Source organism: Mytilus californianus, unplaced genomic scaffold (genome assembly GCF_021869535.1).
Source record: "Mytilus californianus isolate M0D057914Y unplaced genomic scaffold, xbMytCali1.0.p SCAF_9, whole genome shotgun sequence".
NCBI lineage: Eukaryota > Metazoa > Mollusca > Bivalvia > Mytilida > Mytilidae > Mytilus > Mytilus californianus.
In genome coordinates, this window is record NW_026262745.1 from 87,436,069 (window position 1) to 87,449,483 (window position 13,415).

The window sequence follows — 13,415 nt, forward strand, 5'->3', positions numbered from 1 at the left end:
CGGTTATTGTATCAAATCACTTCAATGGTAAACATAACCGTCACTCACAATATCAGTGGATAATGTTTCCTTTTTAAATGAACCTCAACAATACACTACATTGAAGATCGAATATCAAGCAGTTTGTAAATGATGCACTAAAAAGAAAACTGTTATCTGGACTAAGAGTTTGATGCATGATTGCCTCTAAAAATCATTCGGAATGAAGATCTATAATAAAGTCGTGTTATATTAGTCATATTATTTCATGTCAAGAAAAGTGAATGTATTTTATTCAGAAGATAATTCAGAAATTCCGTTGATTATATATTCAAACTTTGACACAGAGTTAAGTTTAATGTACACTGTCAACACTGCGACTTGCAAAACGTCAGAAACATTTCTTCAAGAATTTTTTTTATGCATTATGGTTTGATTTTGGTCTGTTTGATTTTAAGAACTAATTTTTAGATTTCAATACATAGACGAAGAAATTATAAAACTGTCAAACTTTTGAAACGCGTTTTTGAGGCAAAAGTGAAACTTTGTCGATACGCATTTTATTTTTAGGTCGAGACCAAGATGAAGGTTAGTTGGCATCAATTGATTTCAAACCAAACATATGTATATAGGTCAGATGCACATCAAAACAACAATGTTGGTGGTCCTTGTTTGTAGGCAGTGACATTTAAAACAAAGTATATCCAAATTTAGTCAACTATTATTGAGAATACGTTTTCTTCATCATGGTCACGTTTATGACGTCATAAAAACATCGTATCCGTTTGAGCTTGTTTATTTGGAATTTGTAAGAAATTTTTTGACATTATATCATCAAACAACATTTTATCTTAAAAAGTTAAATTTCAAAGATTTAAAAGCATATTCCACATATGCCCTTAAATCTATGAAATTTAACTTTACACAATACCATTTTGTAAACCTATTTCTATTATTTTAAACGAGCGGCTCGTTTGACCTCAGGTCTTCATTGGTCAAAATTCGATTATGACGTCAAATTTTCTTCATTTCCTCTGAAATTCTTATTGTGACGTCATGAAAAACGGCGACCATACCTGATATCGTCACATAGAAAGAACATATCTTTTTCCGGATCATTCCAGAGAAGGATAATGATTTGTTGTCTGCATATCGTCTAAAAATTATTAGAGAAACAGATTCCACCACAAAATATCGTCCAATACGGTATTTATCCACTCTCGACAGTTACATTTTAAATATTTAAAACTCTCGGTGAGCCTCGCGTTTTAAATTTGAATTTAACCGTCTCGAGTGGATAAATAACCTATAACACTCGATGCAGTGGTTAAATCTTTATTTATTCACATAAATGTGTTTTTCATGGAAAAATGTATGCATATTTAGGCAATTTTTCACGACTTGTAGCTTTAAATATATCACGGTGACCCATACTTTTTATTGTATTTTTTAATAAAAAGCATGGTAAAATCTTTTTTTTTTTTAGTATAAGACCATTCGATCTGAGGAAATATATATCAATGATCAACCTTAAAAAAATAAAAATTGTAAAATAGTTCAACAAGACAAATATTTGAAATCTATAAATCATTTAAAGTCCTACCTGAGTCAAGAGCTCATTTCTGCAAAAACCAACAATTTTAAATCGACGTATTTAGATATTTAGTGTTTGTTATATTAAATATCTTATAATTGGGGTACGTCGTGTAATGAAAGAATAATTTTGTAAAGAAGATATTTTAAAAAGAAAATATCAAATGAAATGCATTATCCAAGACCGCTTAAGTTTTTGATTTATACGAATATTAACAAGGCGATTTTTGTGAACAAGATTTTACTTGCTACTTTATGGGACAAACATATTTGTTATTCTAACATATTTGTTCAAAGCAATTGTTTTCTAATGTTTGCATTTCGGAATGATTTGGACCTACACACCTTGAGAGATTACATAAATTATGCACTTTATTTGTTGGCCATTGAAATCTAAATACATTTGAGAAAAAAAAAACTTTTCCTTACAAAAAAAGAAAACAAATAAAAAAATACATTTATTTTCAAAACATATAAAACGTTAAATTGTTTATATAGACATGTACGACTACTTGTCATTTGATTTTGCATTTGTTTACGATAACGGAAAAAATAACGTTAATGAATGTTCTGGAATTTACTTTTCTAAAGCATTTTTTTTTGTTTCATCTAAAATAATTAACGCATGGATTTTTTATTTTTAGGCATATACTTACTAACCTATATCTTTACTTTAAATTCAAGTTCACGTGTTACTAGTACGGTAAGAACAAATGATCCTTTAGAATCACTTTGGTTTACGCAAACATTAATTTGGTGGAACGGGGCAAAATTTCAGAAAGCTCTTAAACTGTGCAATCTAGTTTGCTTTTTTTAGTTTTGATCAAAGCGTCACTGTTGCGCCTTTTGTAGCAAAACGCGTTTGCCATACATACATTCCTGGTATGATGAGTTTATTCAGTATGCTCAATCTTCAGTTGTTTGATTAATGATTTATAATTGTTACTTCTCTATCTCGTTTATGTTGATTTGTTCTGCTCTTGTGATATTATGTGACTCACATTGTACCACTAGTTAATGAATTTTATAACAGTTATGGTTTTTGTATACTATGTGATTGAATCATTATGAAAATTCATCAATTGTCTTTGATTACTATTTAAAAGAATAAAAATTGTAAAATGAATCAAATAAGAGAAATATTTGAAAAATATAAATTACGTAAAGTCTTACCTGAATCAGGAGCTCGTTTCTGCAAAACCCAACAATTCAAATCAGCGTATTTAGATATATAGAATTTGTGAAGTTAAATGTCTTATAATTGGGGTACATCGTGCAATGAAAGAATGATTTTGTAAAGAAGTAGTTTTAAAATGAAATTTTCAAATGACTTGTTTATGCAAGACATTTTAAATTGTTAATAAATTAGAATACTGACAAGGCGATTTTTGTGAACGGAATTTTAATTGCAACTTGATGGGAAGTACGAACAAGTTTGGTACTGTAACACATTTGAATTTGTTGAGGTAACTCGTTTATAAAGTCTTAAAAATTCACCAAGCACTTTGTGAAAGAAAAAAAATTCGTGCCTAACATTGACAACTTTTTACAAAGATAAAGCCTTATAGCAAATGTACCATATATATTCACTGCCTAAAACATATATAATAGCACAGTATGACGCAGAAAAGTAATAGTAATATATAAATAATTGTCGAAAATAAGTCCTGACCGAACGACAAATAATTTAAACAAGTGAACACCATGACTTTAATCCGTAGCGGCGTTCTTTGACAATTGGTCTTATTTTTCATATTAAAAAACGGCAAATAGTTTTATCTTTTATTATATAGAAAAAAAAAAAAAACAATTATCAGAACTCCTTTCTACGTTACTGGCGATAGTTGGGCCGACTTTGGAAATTGTTGATATCACTGTACTGTTATGATTTTGATGATAAAATGCACGAAGTTGTTTTAAATGAATCTGGATAATTAATTGTAGAAATGTGACACACTGAGACAATAAATAAGTTTTAAATGTCAAGACTCAAATTTTCAAACTGACGTCTTACGTTTGGATCCGGAAAATGGCAATGAAAGTCTTGAAAAATAACAAAAACGACTTGTTTCACATTTGAGACTATCGGAATTCATCACAATAAAAATGTATTCTTCTTTTAAATTAACTATTTATACCGATAATGTCACACAGTTACATTCTCTGTGTAAAATAGTTATGTTATTATCTATTAAAGGCCAATTTAACATTCATCAAGAAATCTTAAACCCCAAATCTAGAACCAAGGAAAGCATAGATACCGGAATACGTCAAGATCTAGATGACCCAAAGGGATTTGCAATGAGTTTCTACTTTCACCTTTACTAAGTCAATTGTGCCAGTTTAAGTTGAAACCTAAATTTGCTTACACTACGTTTACTTAAGTAATGTATAATATGAATTATATCCCCTCTTTATTTCCAATAGAAAAGAAAATGATTGATTGATTGGTGAACAACCTGAAGGAAGTAAAGAAAAAAGAACAACAAGCAGGACAGTTGCCTTAATTATAAATTTCTACTTTATTTCTCTTTCTATTTCTTGCTCAAAATTCAATTACGATAACTGTGATGATATATGACAGTACTATAGAATTGACGTGCACTATGTGCAATTTTTAGATATGCCTGATTAATATTAAAAAATAAATGTATACACACCTATAAACTATGTAACATGTTACCTGATCAAGAAACATGTCTTTCAAAACAATTGAGCTTTAAAACTGGTTTGAAATATTCAGGGGTTTGTTAAAAGTGTTATGAATAAGATATATTGTGCTATGACATAATGTTGTTTATTTTTTTTTTGTAAAGAAGAAATCAAATTTAAACTAAATTTAATTGTGTGTAATCATTTAATTTGCAAGTACATGAAAATGATAACACGGCATGTTTTGTGAACGTGATTTTACTGGTAACTTGATTGAAAAATAAAGTACAAACAAATTTGTTATTCACATACATGTCAATAAAAAGAATTATTGGTTTGTGAATTCTTTAACTTCATAACTTTAGCTTTGTGAAAGAATAAATTCTACACTGCCAAATATTGACAGCTTTTGACAAAAAAAGCCTATAGCAAATGAATAATATATTCATTACTAAAAACATTACTTTTTCCTTAATTTCTCTTGTTTAACTAAATTTGACAAAGGAACGAAAACGAGAGCCGAAAGATACCAGAGGAACATTCAAACTCAAGTCGAAAATAAACTGACAACGTTATGGCCAAAAAATAAAAAAAGAAAAATTCCAACAGGCAAAAAACAGCACACAAAACACAACTCACAAAACTAAAGACTGAGCAACACGAACCCCACTAAAAACTGGGGATGATCTCAGGTGCTCCGGAAGGGTAAGCAAATCCTGCTTCACTTGTGGCACCCGTCGTGTTTCTCATGTTAGTACAAACCCGGTAATAAGTCTAATTCGGTAGGTCACATTCGGGAAAAGGGGACGGGATTGTAGTAACGACATTAGGAACATATCCGCTATCAACGAACTGGCTGTTTCGATCATTTTGTAAGTATATATTGAGGGAGACCTGGATATATTTTTAACATCCTCCATATAGAAAATAAAGATTGGTTGTTACCACATCAGTCCTTACACTTAACACATTTAATGAATAATAAAAGTTACACATCAAAAATCGAAGTTGAATGAAAATAACTAGTTTCTTTTATTGAGGACACGATCCTTGAGGAAATAAAAACAAAAACAAAAACAAAAACAAACTAACAGGACTGTTGCCTTAACTATGAATTTTGAGAGAAAACATGATAGAACTATAAAATTAAAATGTTCTAGGTACAATTTTCAGACGAGCTTATGACATATTTAATATATATTTATCACTTATAATGCATAAAACTCTTATAAAGTAATCACATGTACGGATATTTATTATGAGTTGCACTGGGAATAGAACTTTGTCATTTGCAGTGTTTTTCGTCTTTGTTAAAATTTATTAATTTGATCAAAGGACGGCGACGGGTTTTGGGTATTTCAATCACACTTTGGATGCTCGAATGAATGCGTCCTCAAACGCTTAAAGTGGACAGAGTATGAATATTGAAAAAAATGACCATATGATCTATAATCCTCACAGTTATACAACATTTTATAAGTATACGTGATGGAATTATAATAATAATTCTGCTAGTATATATATTTATCATTTTAACAAAACAAACAGCACTCATGAAATAGATCAAAGACGACCAGAATTTGAAACATTAAACAATCTAAAGACTTACATGAACCAAGAGTCACGTCTAGACTGGTCTAAGTAGTAGAACATTGTATCACTAGCCCCTCGTGTGTTTTCTTCGGTTTAAGTTTGTAACCCGGATTTGTTTTCGCTGAATCGATTTATGACTATTGAACAGCGGTATACCACTGTTGCCTTTATTTCTCATGAATCCGAACTAGTTAAAACTTATAGGATCATATATCGTATGTCTTGTAAAGACGAATAAATATTCCCGTCTCTTATTCAATCTTTTGGTTTTTAAATTGTTTCTTCATTTCCTGATGTTGATAAAAAGAAAGCAATGTTCCCTCCGGCATTATTTAACATGGAAAACAAGGCAATAGAACAAATGGTGTTACAAAGAATCAAAATCACTGTCCTTTGTTTAACTTATCTTAAGTTTTCTTTTTTGCATTAACCACTATTTCAACAGGCGATAACATTTTACTTTAAATACCATTTGTTTTTTTTTGACAAATAATCTCATTATAGATACCAGAAATAAAATTGTGTACGCCAAAAGCGCGTTTCGTGTACAAAAAAACTCATCAGTGACACTAAAATAAAAAAAGTTAAAAAGGCCAAATAAACTATGAAGTTAAAGAGCATTGAGGACCAATCATTCCAAAAGGTTCTTAAAAGGTTCTTGATGTATTATTAATCAACCCTTTTTCGTAAGCATATGCATTTTCCCTTTTTAAAGACTACATTTTATGCTTCAAGATAGTTCGTTCACTTCTGAATTTAATAAGTTGCGTCTATCATACAATGCGGCAAACTTGTCATTATCAGACCATTACTGTTTAATTAGTAAAAGCAATTCTTTCCTCTTCTTTGTCAGTAAATTTAGATAATAGATACTGTTCATTTAAATATACTCGTAGATATGTACACAATGTTTAAACAAAAGCCGCTGGTGTTGAACTATTAAAACAAAAATTTCTTGATCAACAGTCGATTTAGAAAAGAATCGTTAGAATATACACATAAGGGACAAAATTATTATCCCCGTTTCAAATATTTGATTTCTTTTTAAAGACTCGATAGATTAAATATATCTTTTGTGTCATTTTTTAACATTTTATTTATTCGACTTCAATGAATGACATTTTAATACTCTGACCGATTTTAGAATAATGATCAGGTACCTGATAATTATTTAAATCGTCAAATTAAAATTAACATAAAAATAGTTTGTGAAGCAATTCGAAATTGTGTTTCACGTTTAAACAAGACCAGTGTATACAGTTTGTCGGTTTATTCGGAATTGCAGGTTGACAGAAAGTAATTACATTATTACTAAAAAATTTGCATGCTATTATTCTGTCTCATTGTTAACAAAAACTAATAATACAAATAATGAAAAATATCTTAATTAAATGTTATGTCGTGATGTGAGCATGGTGAGTATATAATTTAAATTTTATTATTATTTTTTTAATCTTTTTACAATAGGTAGATTCTGAAATGTAGGCCGAATATAGGCCAGAGATATGATTCGCACCTAAATGGGTGGATATTGGATCAATTTCTATGAAATTAGGAAAATGAGGGTATATTGGATATTGGTTCGAAATTATGCCTTGCAACAGCCACCAACAGACCCCTCACAAAATTGTTGCAATGGATCTTATTCGTGCAGAGAACATGACTCACTATCGCTTTGTCTGTACAAGATGCGTTGGAGTTAGCGTCCACAATCTGACAGGAAGCCCGTTTTAGCCAGGTTTTTCCCACTACAAGTTAAGGTAACCATATATTTCTACACCAGTCGATGTATTGCTAAAAACGTAATATGTATTGAGACGTTATACTTGTATGCCAGAGAAAAATAGTGTTCAAGATTTTATAAAAATGATAAAATAATTAGACTTATCACTTTGACCTTAAAAAAACATTATTGGTGAAAATGTCCATCGAAAAGAAAAGAAGTTAACAGAATTGAATTTTTTTATGTTTGTTAGATAGATTAATCAGTTGAAAATATATAAAAAATAAGAAGATGTGGTATGCTTGCCAATGAGACAACGCTTCATAAAAGACAAAGCGACACAGAAATTAACAACTTTAGGTCACCGTACGGCAATCAACAATGAGCAAAGCCCATACCGCAAAGTCAGCTATAAAAGGCCCCAAAATGACAAATGTAAAACAATTTAAACGAGAAAAACTAACGCCTTAATTTATGTACAAAATAATGAACGAAAGCCAAATATACTACATAGCAACAAGCCACAACCACTGAATTACAGGCTCCTGACTTTGGACAGGCACATATAGAATGTGGCGGGGTTAAACTCGTTTGAAGGCGCCAACCCTCCCTTAACCTGGAACAGAGGTGTAACAGTACAACATAAGAACAAACTATAAAAATCAGTTGAAAAATGCTTAACTCATCAGATGGATACAAATACAAATACATCTAACAAAAACTACAGAGTGGACGTGGACGGGTACTTCTACATTCACACAAGTGAAAGACATTAAGTACAGACCTGTGAGGACTCGCAGTTACTGACAGCTAGTTCAAAGCCAGTAACAACTACTGAAAAAAAGCATGCATCAAAGACTAAAATATCAATGAGTACGCATCCAAACTCCAAAGGAATTAGTGTAAAGACGTCATAAACAGTCAGAGAAAAACATGACCTTGTGCAATGCCAAGATACGGGTATCGACAGATTGTAGAGCCATTAGTGTGCATATGTATAGTTTACGATAACAATCGACGTTTTCTTGCTATCCTATTTACTTGTTAAAACGTGTAGCTTTCTTAATTCAGAATTGATAAGATTGACAATTGTTTTGTCGGAGATCTTGAAATGTGTATTTAAAGTAAAAATAAAATAAGGATATTAGGTTGTTAAATCGCGTGTTTTCAAAAATGTGCATAAATCCAAATATTTTACATTACAAATTTAGAGATTCGATTAAATATAACCAAACAGTCACACACATAAACATGTTAAAGTTAATGTGTAAGGCTAAGGATTTTACTAACATTCTTTTAAAACGTTAATAGCTTTCGAAAAGTGTTGATGTTAAATATTGCATACAATCAACCGAGTCACCTATATCAAACACTCACTAGAATCAAGATGTATGTCCCTGCAAAGGTGAACATTTAAATGTACGTTTTAAAATATAGGTTTTGTTTAAATTTCCGATATTTGAGATATGATAAATTGTACGGTCATGAAAACATCTTAATTGATACTTTTAATCCTTTAAATAGAAGGAAATAAATGATATCATATCAGTATATTGTAAACATTTAATCTGTCAGCCTTTTGAAAAGACCATTTTTATAAGGTCTTTGTTGTTTAAATTTCTCCATTTGTAAACTGAAATAATTGGTTTATGTATAAAAAAAATACTTATTAATAGTTCACGAGGACTTAAATATCTTTAATTGCTTTATCAATCTAACATGTTGTAAATAATAAAGAACGTTTACAAGGCACAGTTTGTGAACGGAAACATACTAATCATTTTGGTGAAATAGAATTTTAATAATAATAGTGAAATTTCTATTATCTTAAAAGTAAACGAAAATGTTTATTATGAGTATTCTGACAAAATGAACAAACATGTCTAACATATAAGAAACACTGAACAACCTATCCAACCGATACATATGAATGACTCTACTTTAGAATAATCATCTTAAAGCAATTGGTTTAGAGTGTGCTATGTTTGTGTTTTTTTAAAAATACTTGATATCCACTTTTTCAATATTTTCAAAACATAAATAACAACAAATGACATTTAAAACACAATGGTTTTGTCTTTTCAGTTGATGAAACCTGAACAATTCTCGAAAAAAAGCTTGACTGTTCTCGAAATAACCGGTTGAAAGAACATTTTTCTAATGGCTTGCAAATATAATGATACGTATTCCATGAATGCATGTCATTTGATTTTTGCATTCGTACAGTGGTTTTATTCATTCTTTTGGAATCAAATCATTTGGGGGTATATTTGATGTTAAAACTCAAAATAATAAAAGGTAATTTCTTACTTTTTATCACTTTATGTTTGGTATCATATCTTACTTGTGCAGCAGGAACTGCTAACCGTTCCGGAGCACTGCAATTTGCCGACCCATATTTAGGTGGGATTTGGTAATGTGGTAAATGATAAAAAGAGATCATGTTTGTGTCCTTTAGCAGCTTACGGGAACCTCAACGTGTTTAAGTTCAAAACATTAAATGTGATGTCAAGATCAAAATTACTGTTCAAGACTAAAATGCAATTACTATTGTAATAAACTATTTACTGTTATAAAAGCCATTGTGTGTTTTTTTTTTTTTTTTTTTATTTGTGTCTCCTTCATCTTGAGAAAGGACAATATCATATTAAGATTTGAGTACCGATGGTAAAGAAAGAATGAAATAAAAATAATAACCAGCATATACTATAATGGACAAATGTTTACCATTTTATATTAGATATAAGAAGATGTGGTATGAGTGCCAATGAGACAACTCTCCATTCAAGTCACAATTTGTAAAAGTAAAGCATTCATTGTAGTTTGTGATATGAAATATAAAAACCAAAAATTTATAAAATAAGATCATATATATGCGAAAATACTGCCATATTAGACCAAGGAATGCATTCGATCATATTAGCTTTATTGTGGACTTTTTATGGCTAGTCATTTTTGTTATTCGCAGTTTCCGTCTATCTATTATACAATTCTAGATAACGGACAAAACCCGACAATCAGTAAAAAAATAGTAATTTTAGGGCAATTAATCGTATGTAAGTCATCTAGTGGTTTCGGTCATATTCACATTTTCGTAGAACTTGTATTACTGATTATGTTTACTGTTTTTGCTTCTAACTATCTACCACAGTGTTTGAAATAACTGGGATCAACTTGAAGATAAATCAAATTTCTCATTAAAAGGCAATTATTGTTATTATATGTCATCCATGGTTTCTGTCTTTTTTGCATTGTTCACTATCCTATAAATATGTATTCAAGATATTAGACAATAAAAGCATCTTACTCGTGTGTTCTTTTATAGACATGGCGGTCATGTGAGTTGATTGACAAACACACACACTTAATACCACATACCCTAATAATCATTCAGTTGAAGTTTGGTGGAAATATGTCCAGAGCTTTTAGTTGAAAGTATTTTTTAAAATCGTGACGAGAACGACGAACGACGATGACGGACACCAAGTGATGGCAATAGCTCATTTGGCCAAATCGATCAATTATCAACTCTGCCTGTGTGAGTTAGAACGTTAGTTTCTTTATAATTTATGAATTAATGAACGGTGGAATATAACACGATTTGTTAGAAAGCTTATCAATACCGTAGACTTGACGAGACTGTGCTGATGTTATCAAAGTGCTGTATAGTACCCAGAAATTAGCATGAAAATACGATTTTTAAGTTTAACTTATTTTTTTATAATTACATATATGATTAAAACTGTCAGTTTCTAGCTATACTTTTGGTCCGTATTGGTTATATCAGGTCTTCAACATCTATTTAGTAGTACCACTATAGAAAAAAGACATGCATATTAGTTTAGTCGAAATCTCTTTTAAGTTGGTATTGGTTTCAAATGCCTTTGCTATTTTCAAACTATTTGAACAGAAATTTTAAGTTACACATTCAATGCAGACAATGGTGATATGCTTTATCATTTCTATCTTTCGTAAATGTAGGGTAAATGTTTAGACATGCTGAGTTATCAATTTCAATACTCTTTTGATTTTATTTCTGTTCTAAATTTAACTTTGAGTTACGCAAAAAATAATAATTTTGAAATTAACCGTTGATCAAAATTCTGGAAATGTTTATCTGAAAATCATTTATTCAAAACTGTAATGAATTCTTTTTTAAGGTAAGGTAAATTGTTAGTCCTCTTATACAAACTCGATCTTATTTACGATCATAGAAGTGACTGTCACTGTGGTATAATTTAGTGTATGAAAAAAAGGCTTTGTTCTCAAATGATTTTAAAAAATCGTCACTTCAAAATCGAATGTTCTGTAGTTGCGAGACACGGAATATCAAAAACGTTACACGAAGAATGAAATGATGACTAGATAAAACAATTACTAAATCCCACAAATATATATGAGCTTCTTTTGGGGGGTGGTTGGGGTTTAACAACGACAAACTTGTTAGCAATGTTCTTTACTCAATTCAAGAAAAGCTTACATTTACATATGTATACTTGCTTGCATAATAACAATATTTTTATTTATTGTTTTTTATATCCTACTTAGAATTATAAGCATCGTCTTTTTTAACGCTTGCAATTAACTTTTTTTTTTTAAATGACTGATAAAAAGTAATTATAAATTTTATTATAAAAAAAAAACAAAACATGCATATCAGTTTAGTCGGAATAACTTTTAAGTTTGTTTTGCTTTCTGATGCCTTGGCAACTTCCAAACTATTGAAACAGAAATTTTGAGTGTAAATGAAACAGCTACAAACATGTTCGACGATATAAACAATTGCATATCAAAAAACCTGTCTCTCGCCTTGTTTAAAACCAAACTGAAATACTCCGACAATGCCTTTTTTAACACAATTATTTTCCTTCATCATGTTCATTGATTTGATTAAAGTGCAAGTAAAAAAAAAAAAAAAGATTTGTGTTTACATTTTTACAGATCATCCTAGATTCATTGAGAAAGGAAACGGTTATAACGATTGAGAGAATAATGATGTTCCAACGTTTGAAAATGAAAAACAATGAAATTCAATATACATTCAATGTTACTTTTCATCAATTAGTTGCATAATATTGATACCACATCTTAATGTGCTCATGACCCCGAAGGAAACGGGTAATATTAAGTTCCCAAATTGAATATTGTATTGAATATAATCAATCCATTTCAAATCAACAAAAGCTCGTGTCAAGTTTAAATCTTGATCTTTTAAAACACACGATAGTCAATAAAGTACACACATAAGCAGTTACACAATTCTAAATAAATGATCTACTTCTCTACGTTAAATTAAACTTGTGTGCATACATTTTTTTTCAACATTACACACTTTTTTTCTATTTCAGATTAAATATCAAAGAGGTTTGTATAACCTTAAACGTGATCTTGGTTCAAAAAAGTAATTGTTTGCAATGATATAAGAAGTAAAAGACTACATTGTGTTATGCAAGTTGTAGTAAATCATTTTCGATTTCGTATTATCGCCTTAAAAAATCTAATACTAAGACTGGTTGTCGGTTGCCAGTATAGAGTAAAATTCCTCATTTGTCATAAATTAGTTCAGTCGAAAATACCTCCTTATTTTAAAAATCAGTCTGTACCAATAATTTCTTATATCTATACCAAACCAATTGTAACTAAAATTTTCATTTACAAACACGTTTTGCAGGATCTCAACATTGACGACTTCAAGTCTTAACCTCCTGATTGCACCTGTGCTAGTTCCGAATTCGCATATAATCCGGCTGGCCACGTTATTACCGGAGACTTCAACATTGTCAATAACACTTCCCTGCGAAATTTGTTATCCAAAGGTCCAAAATATCGTGAGGCTAAATCCATCAATTGGAAATACAACTTCAAAATACTGATG

At 30.2% G+C, this 13,415-nt stretch overlaps 1 protein-coding gene across 12 annotated transcripts in view; it reads right to left on the reverse strand.

Annotated features, from left to right (window-relative positions):
• Nucleotides 1–2,843, reverse strand: part of LOC127716446 (transient receptor potential cation channel subfamily M member 2-like) — an 87,748-nt gene extending 84,905 nt beyond the window's left edge. For 6 of the 12 annotated variants that reach the window (XM_052222643.1, XM_052222642.1, XM_052222636.1 and 3 more), the window contains exon 1: nucleotides 2,746–2,843. The gene's annotated coding sequence lies outside the window, so the exon portion shown is untranslated. Of the gene's footprint in view, nucleotides 1–1,582; nucleotides 1,602–2,745 lie in introns of those variants that run through there. The other 6 variants (XM_052222645.1, XM_052222638.1, XM_052222641.1 and 3 more) reach the window with 4 other exon arrangements.
• Nucleotides 2,844–13,415: the final 10,572 nt, after the last annotated feature.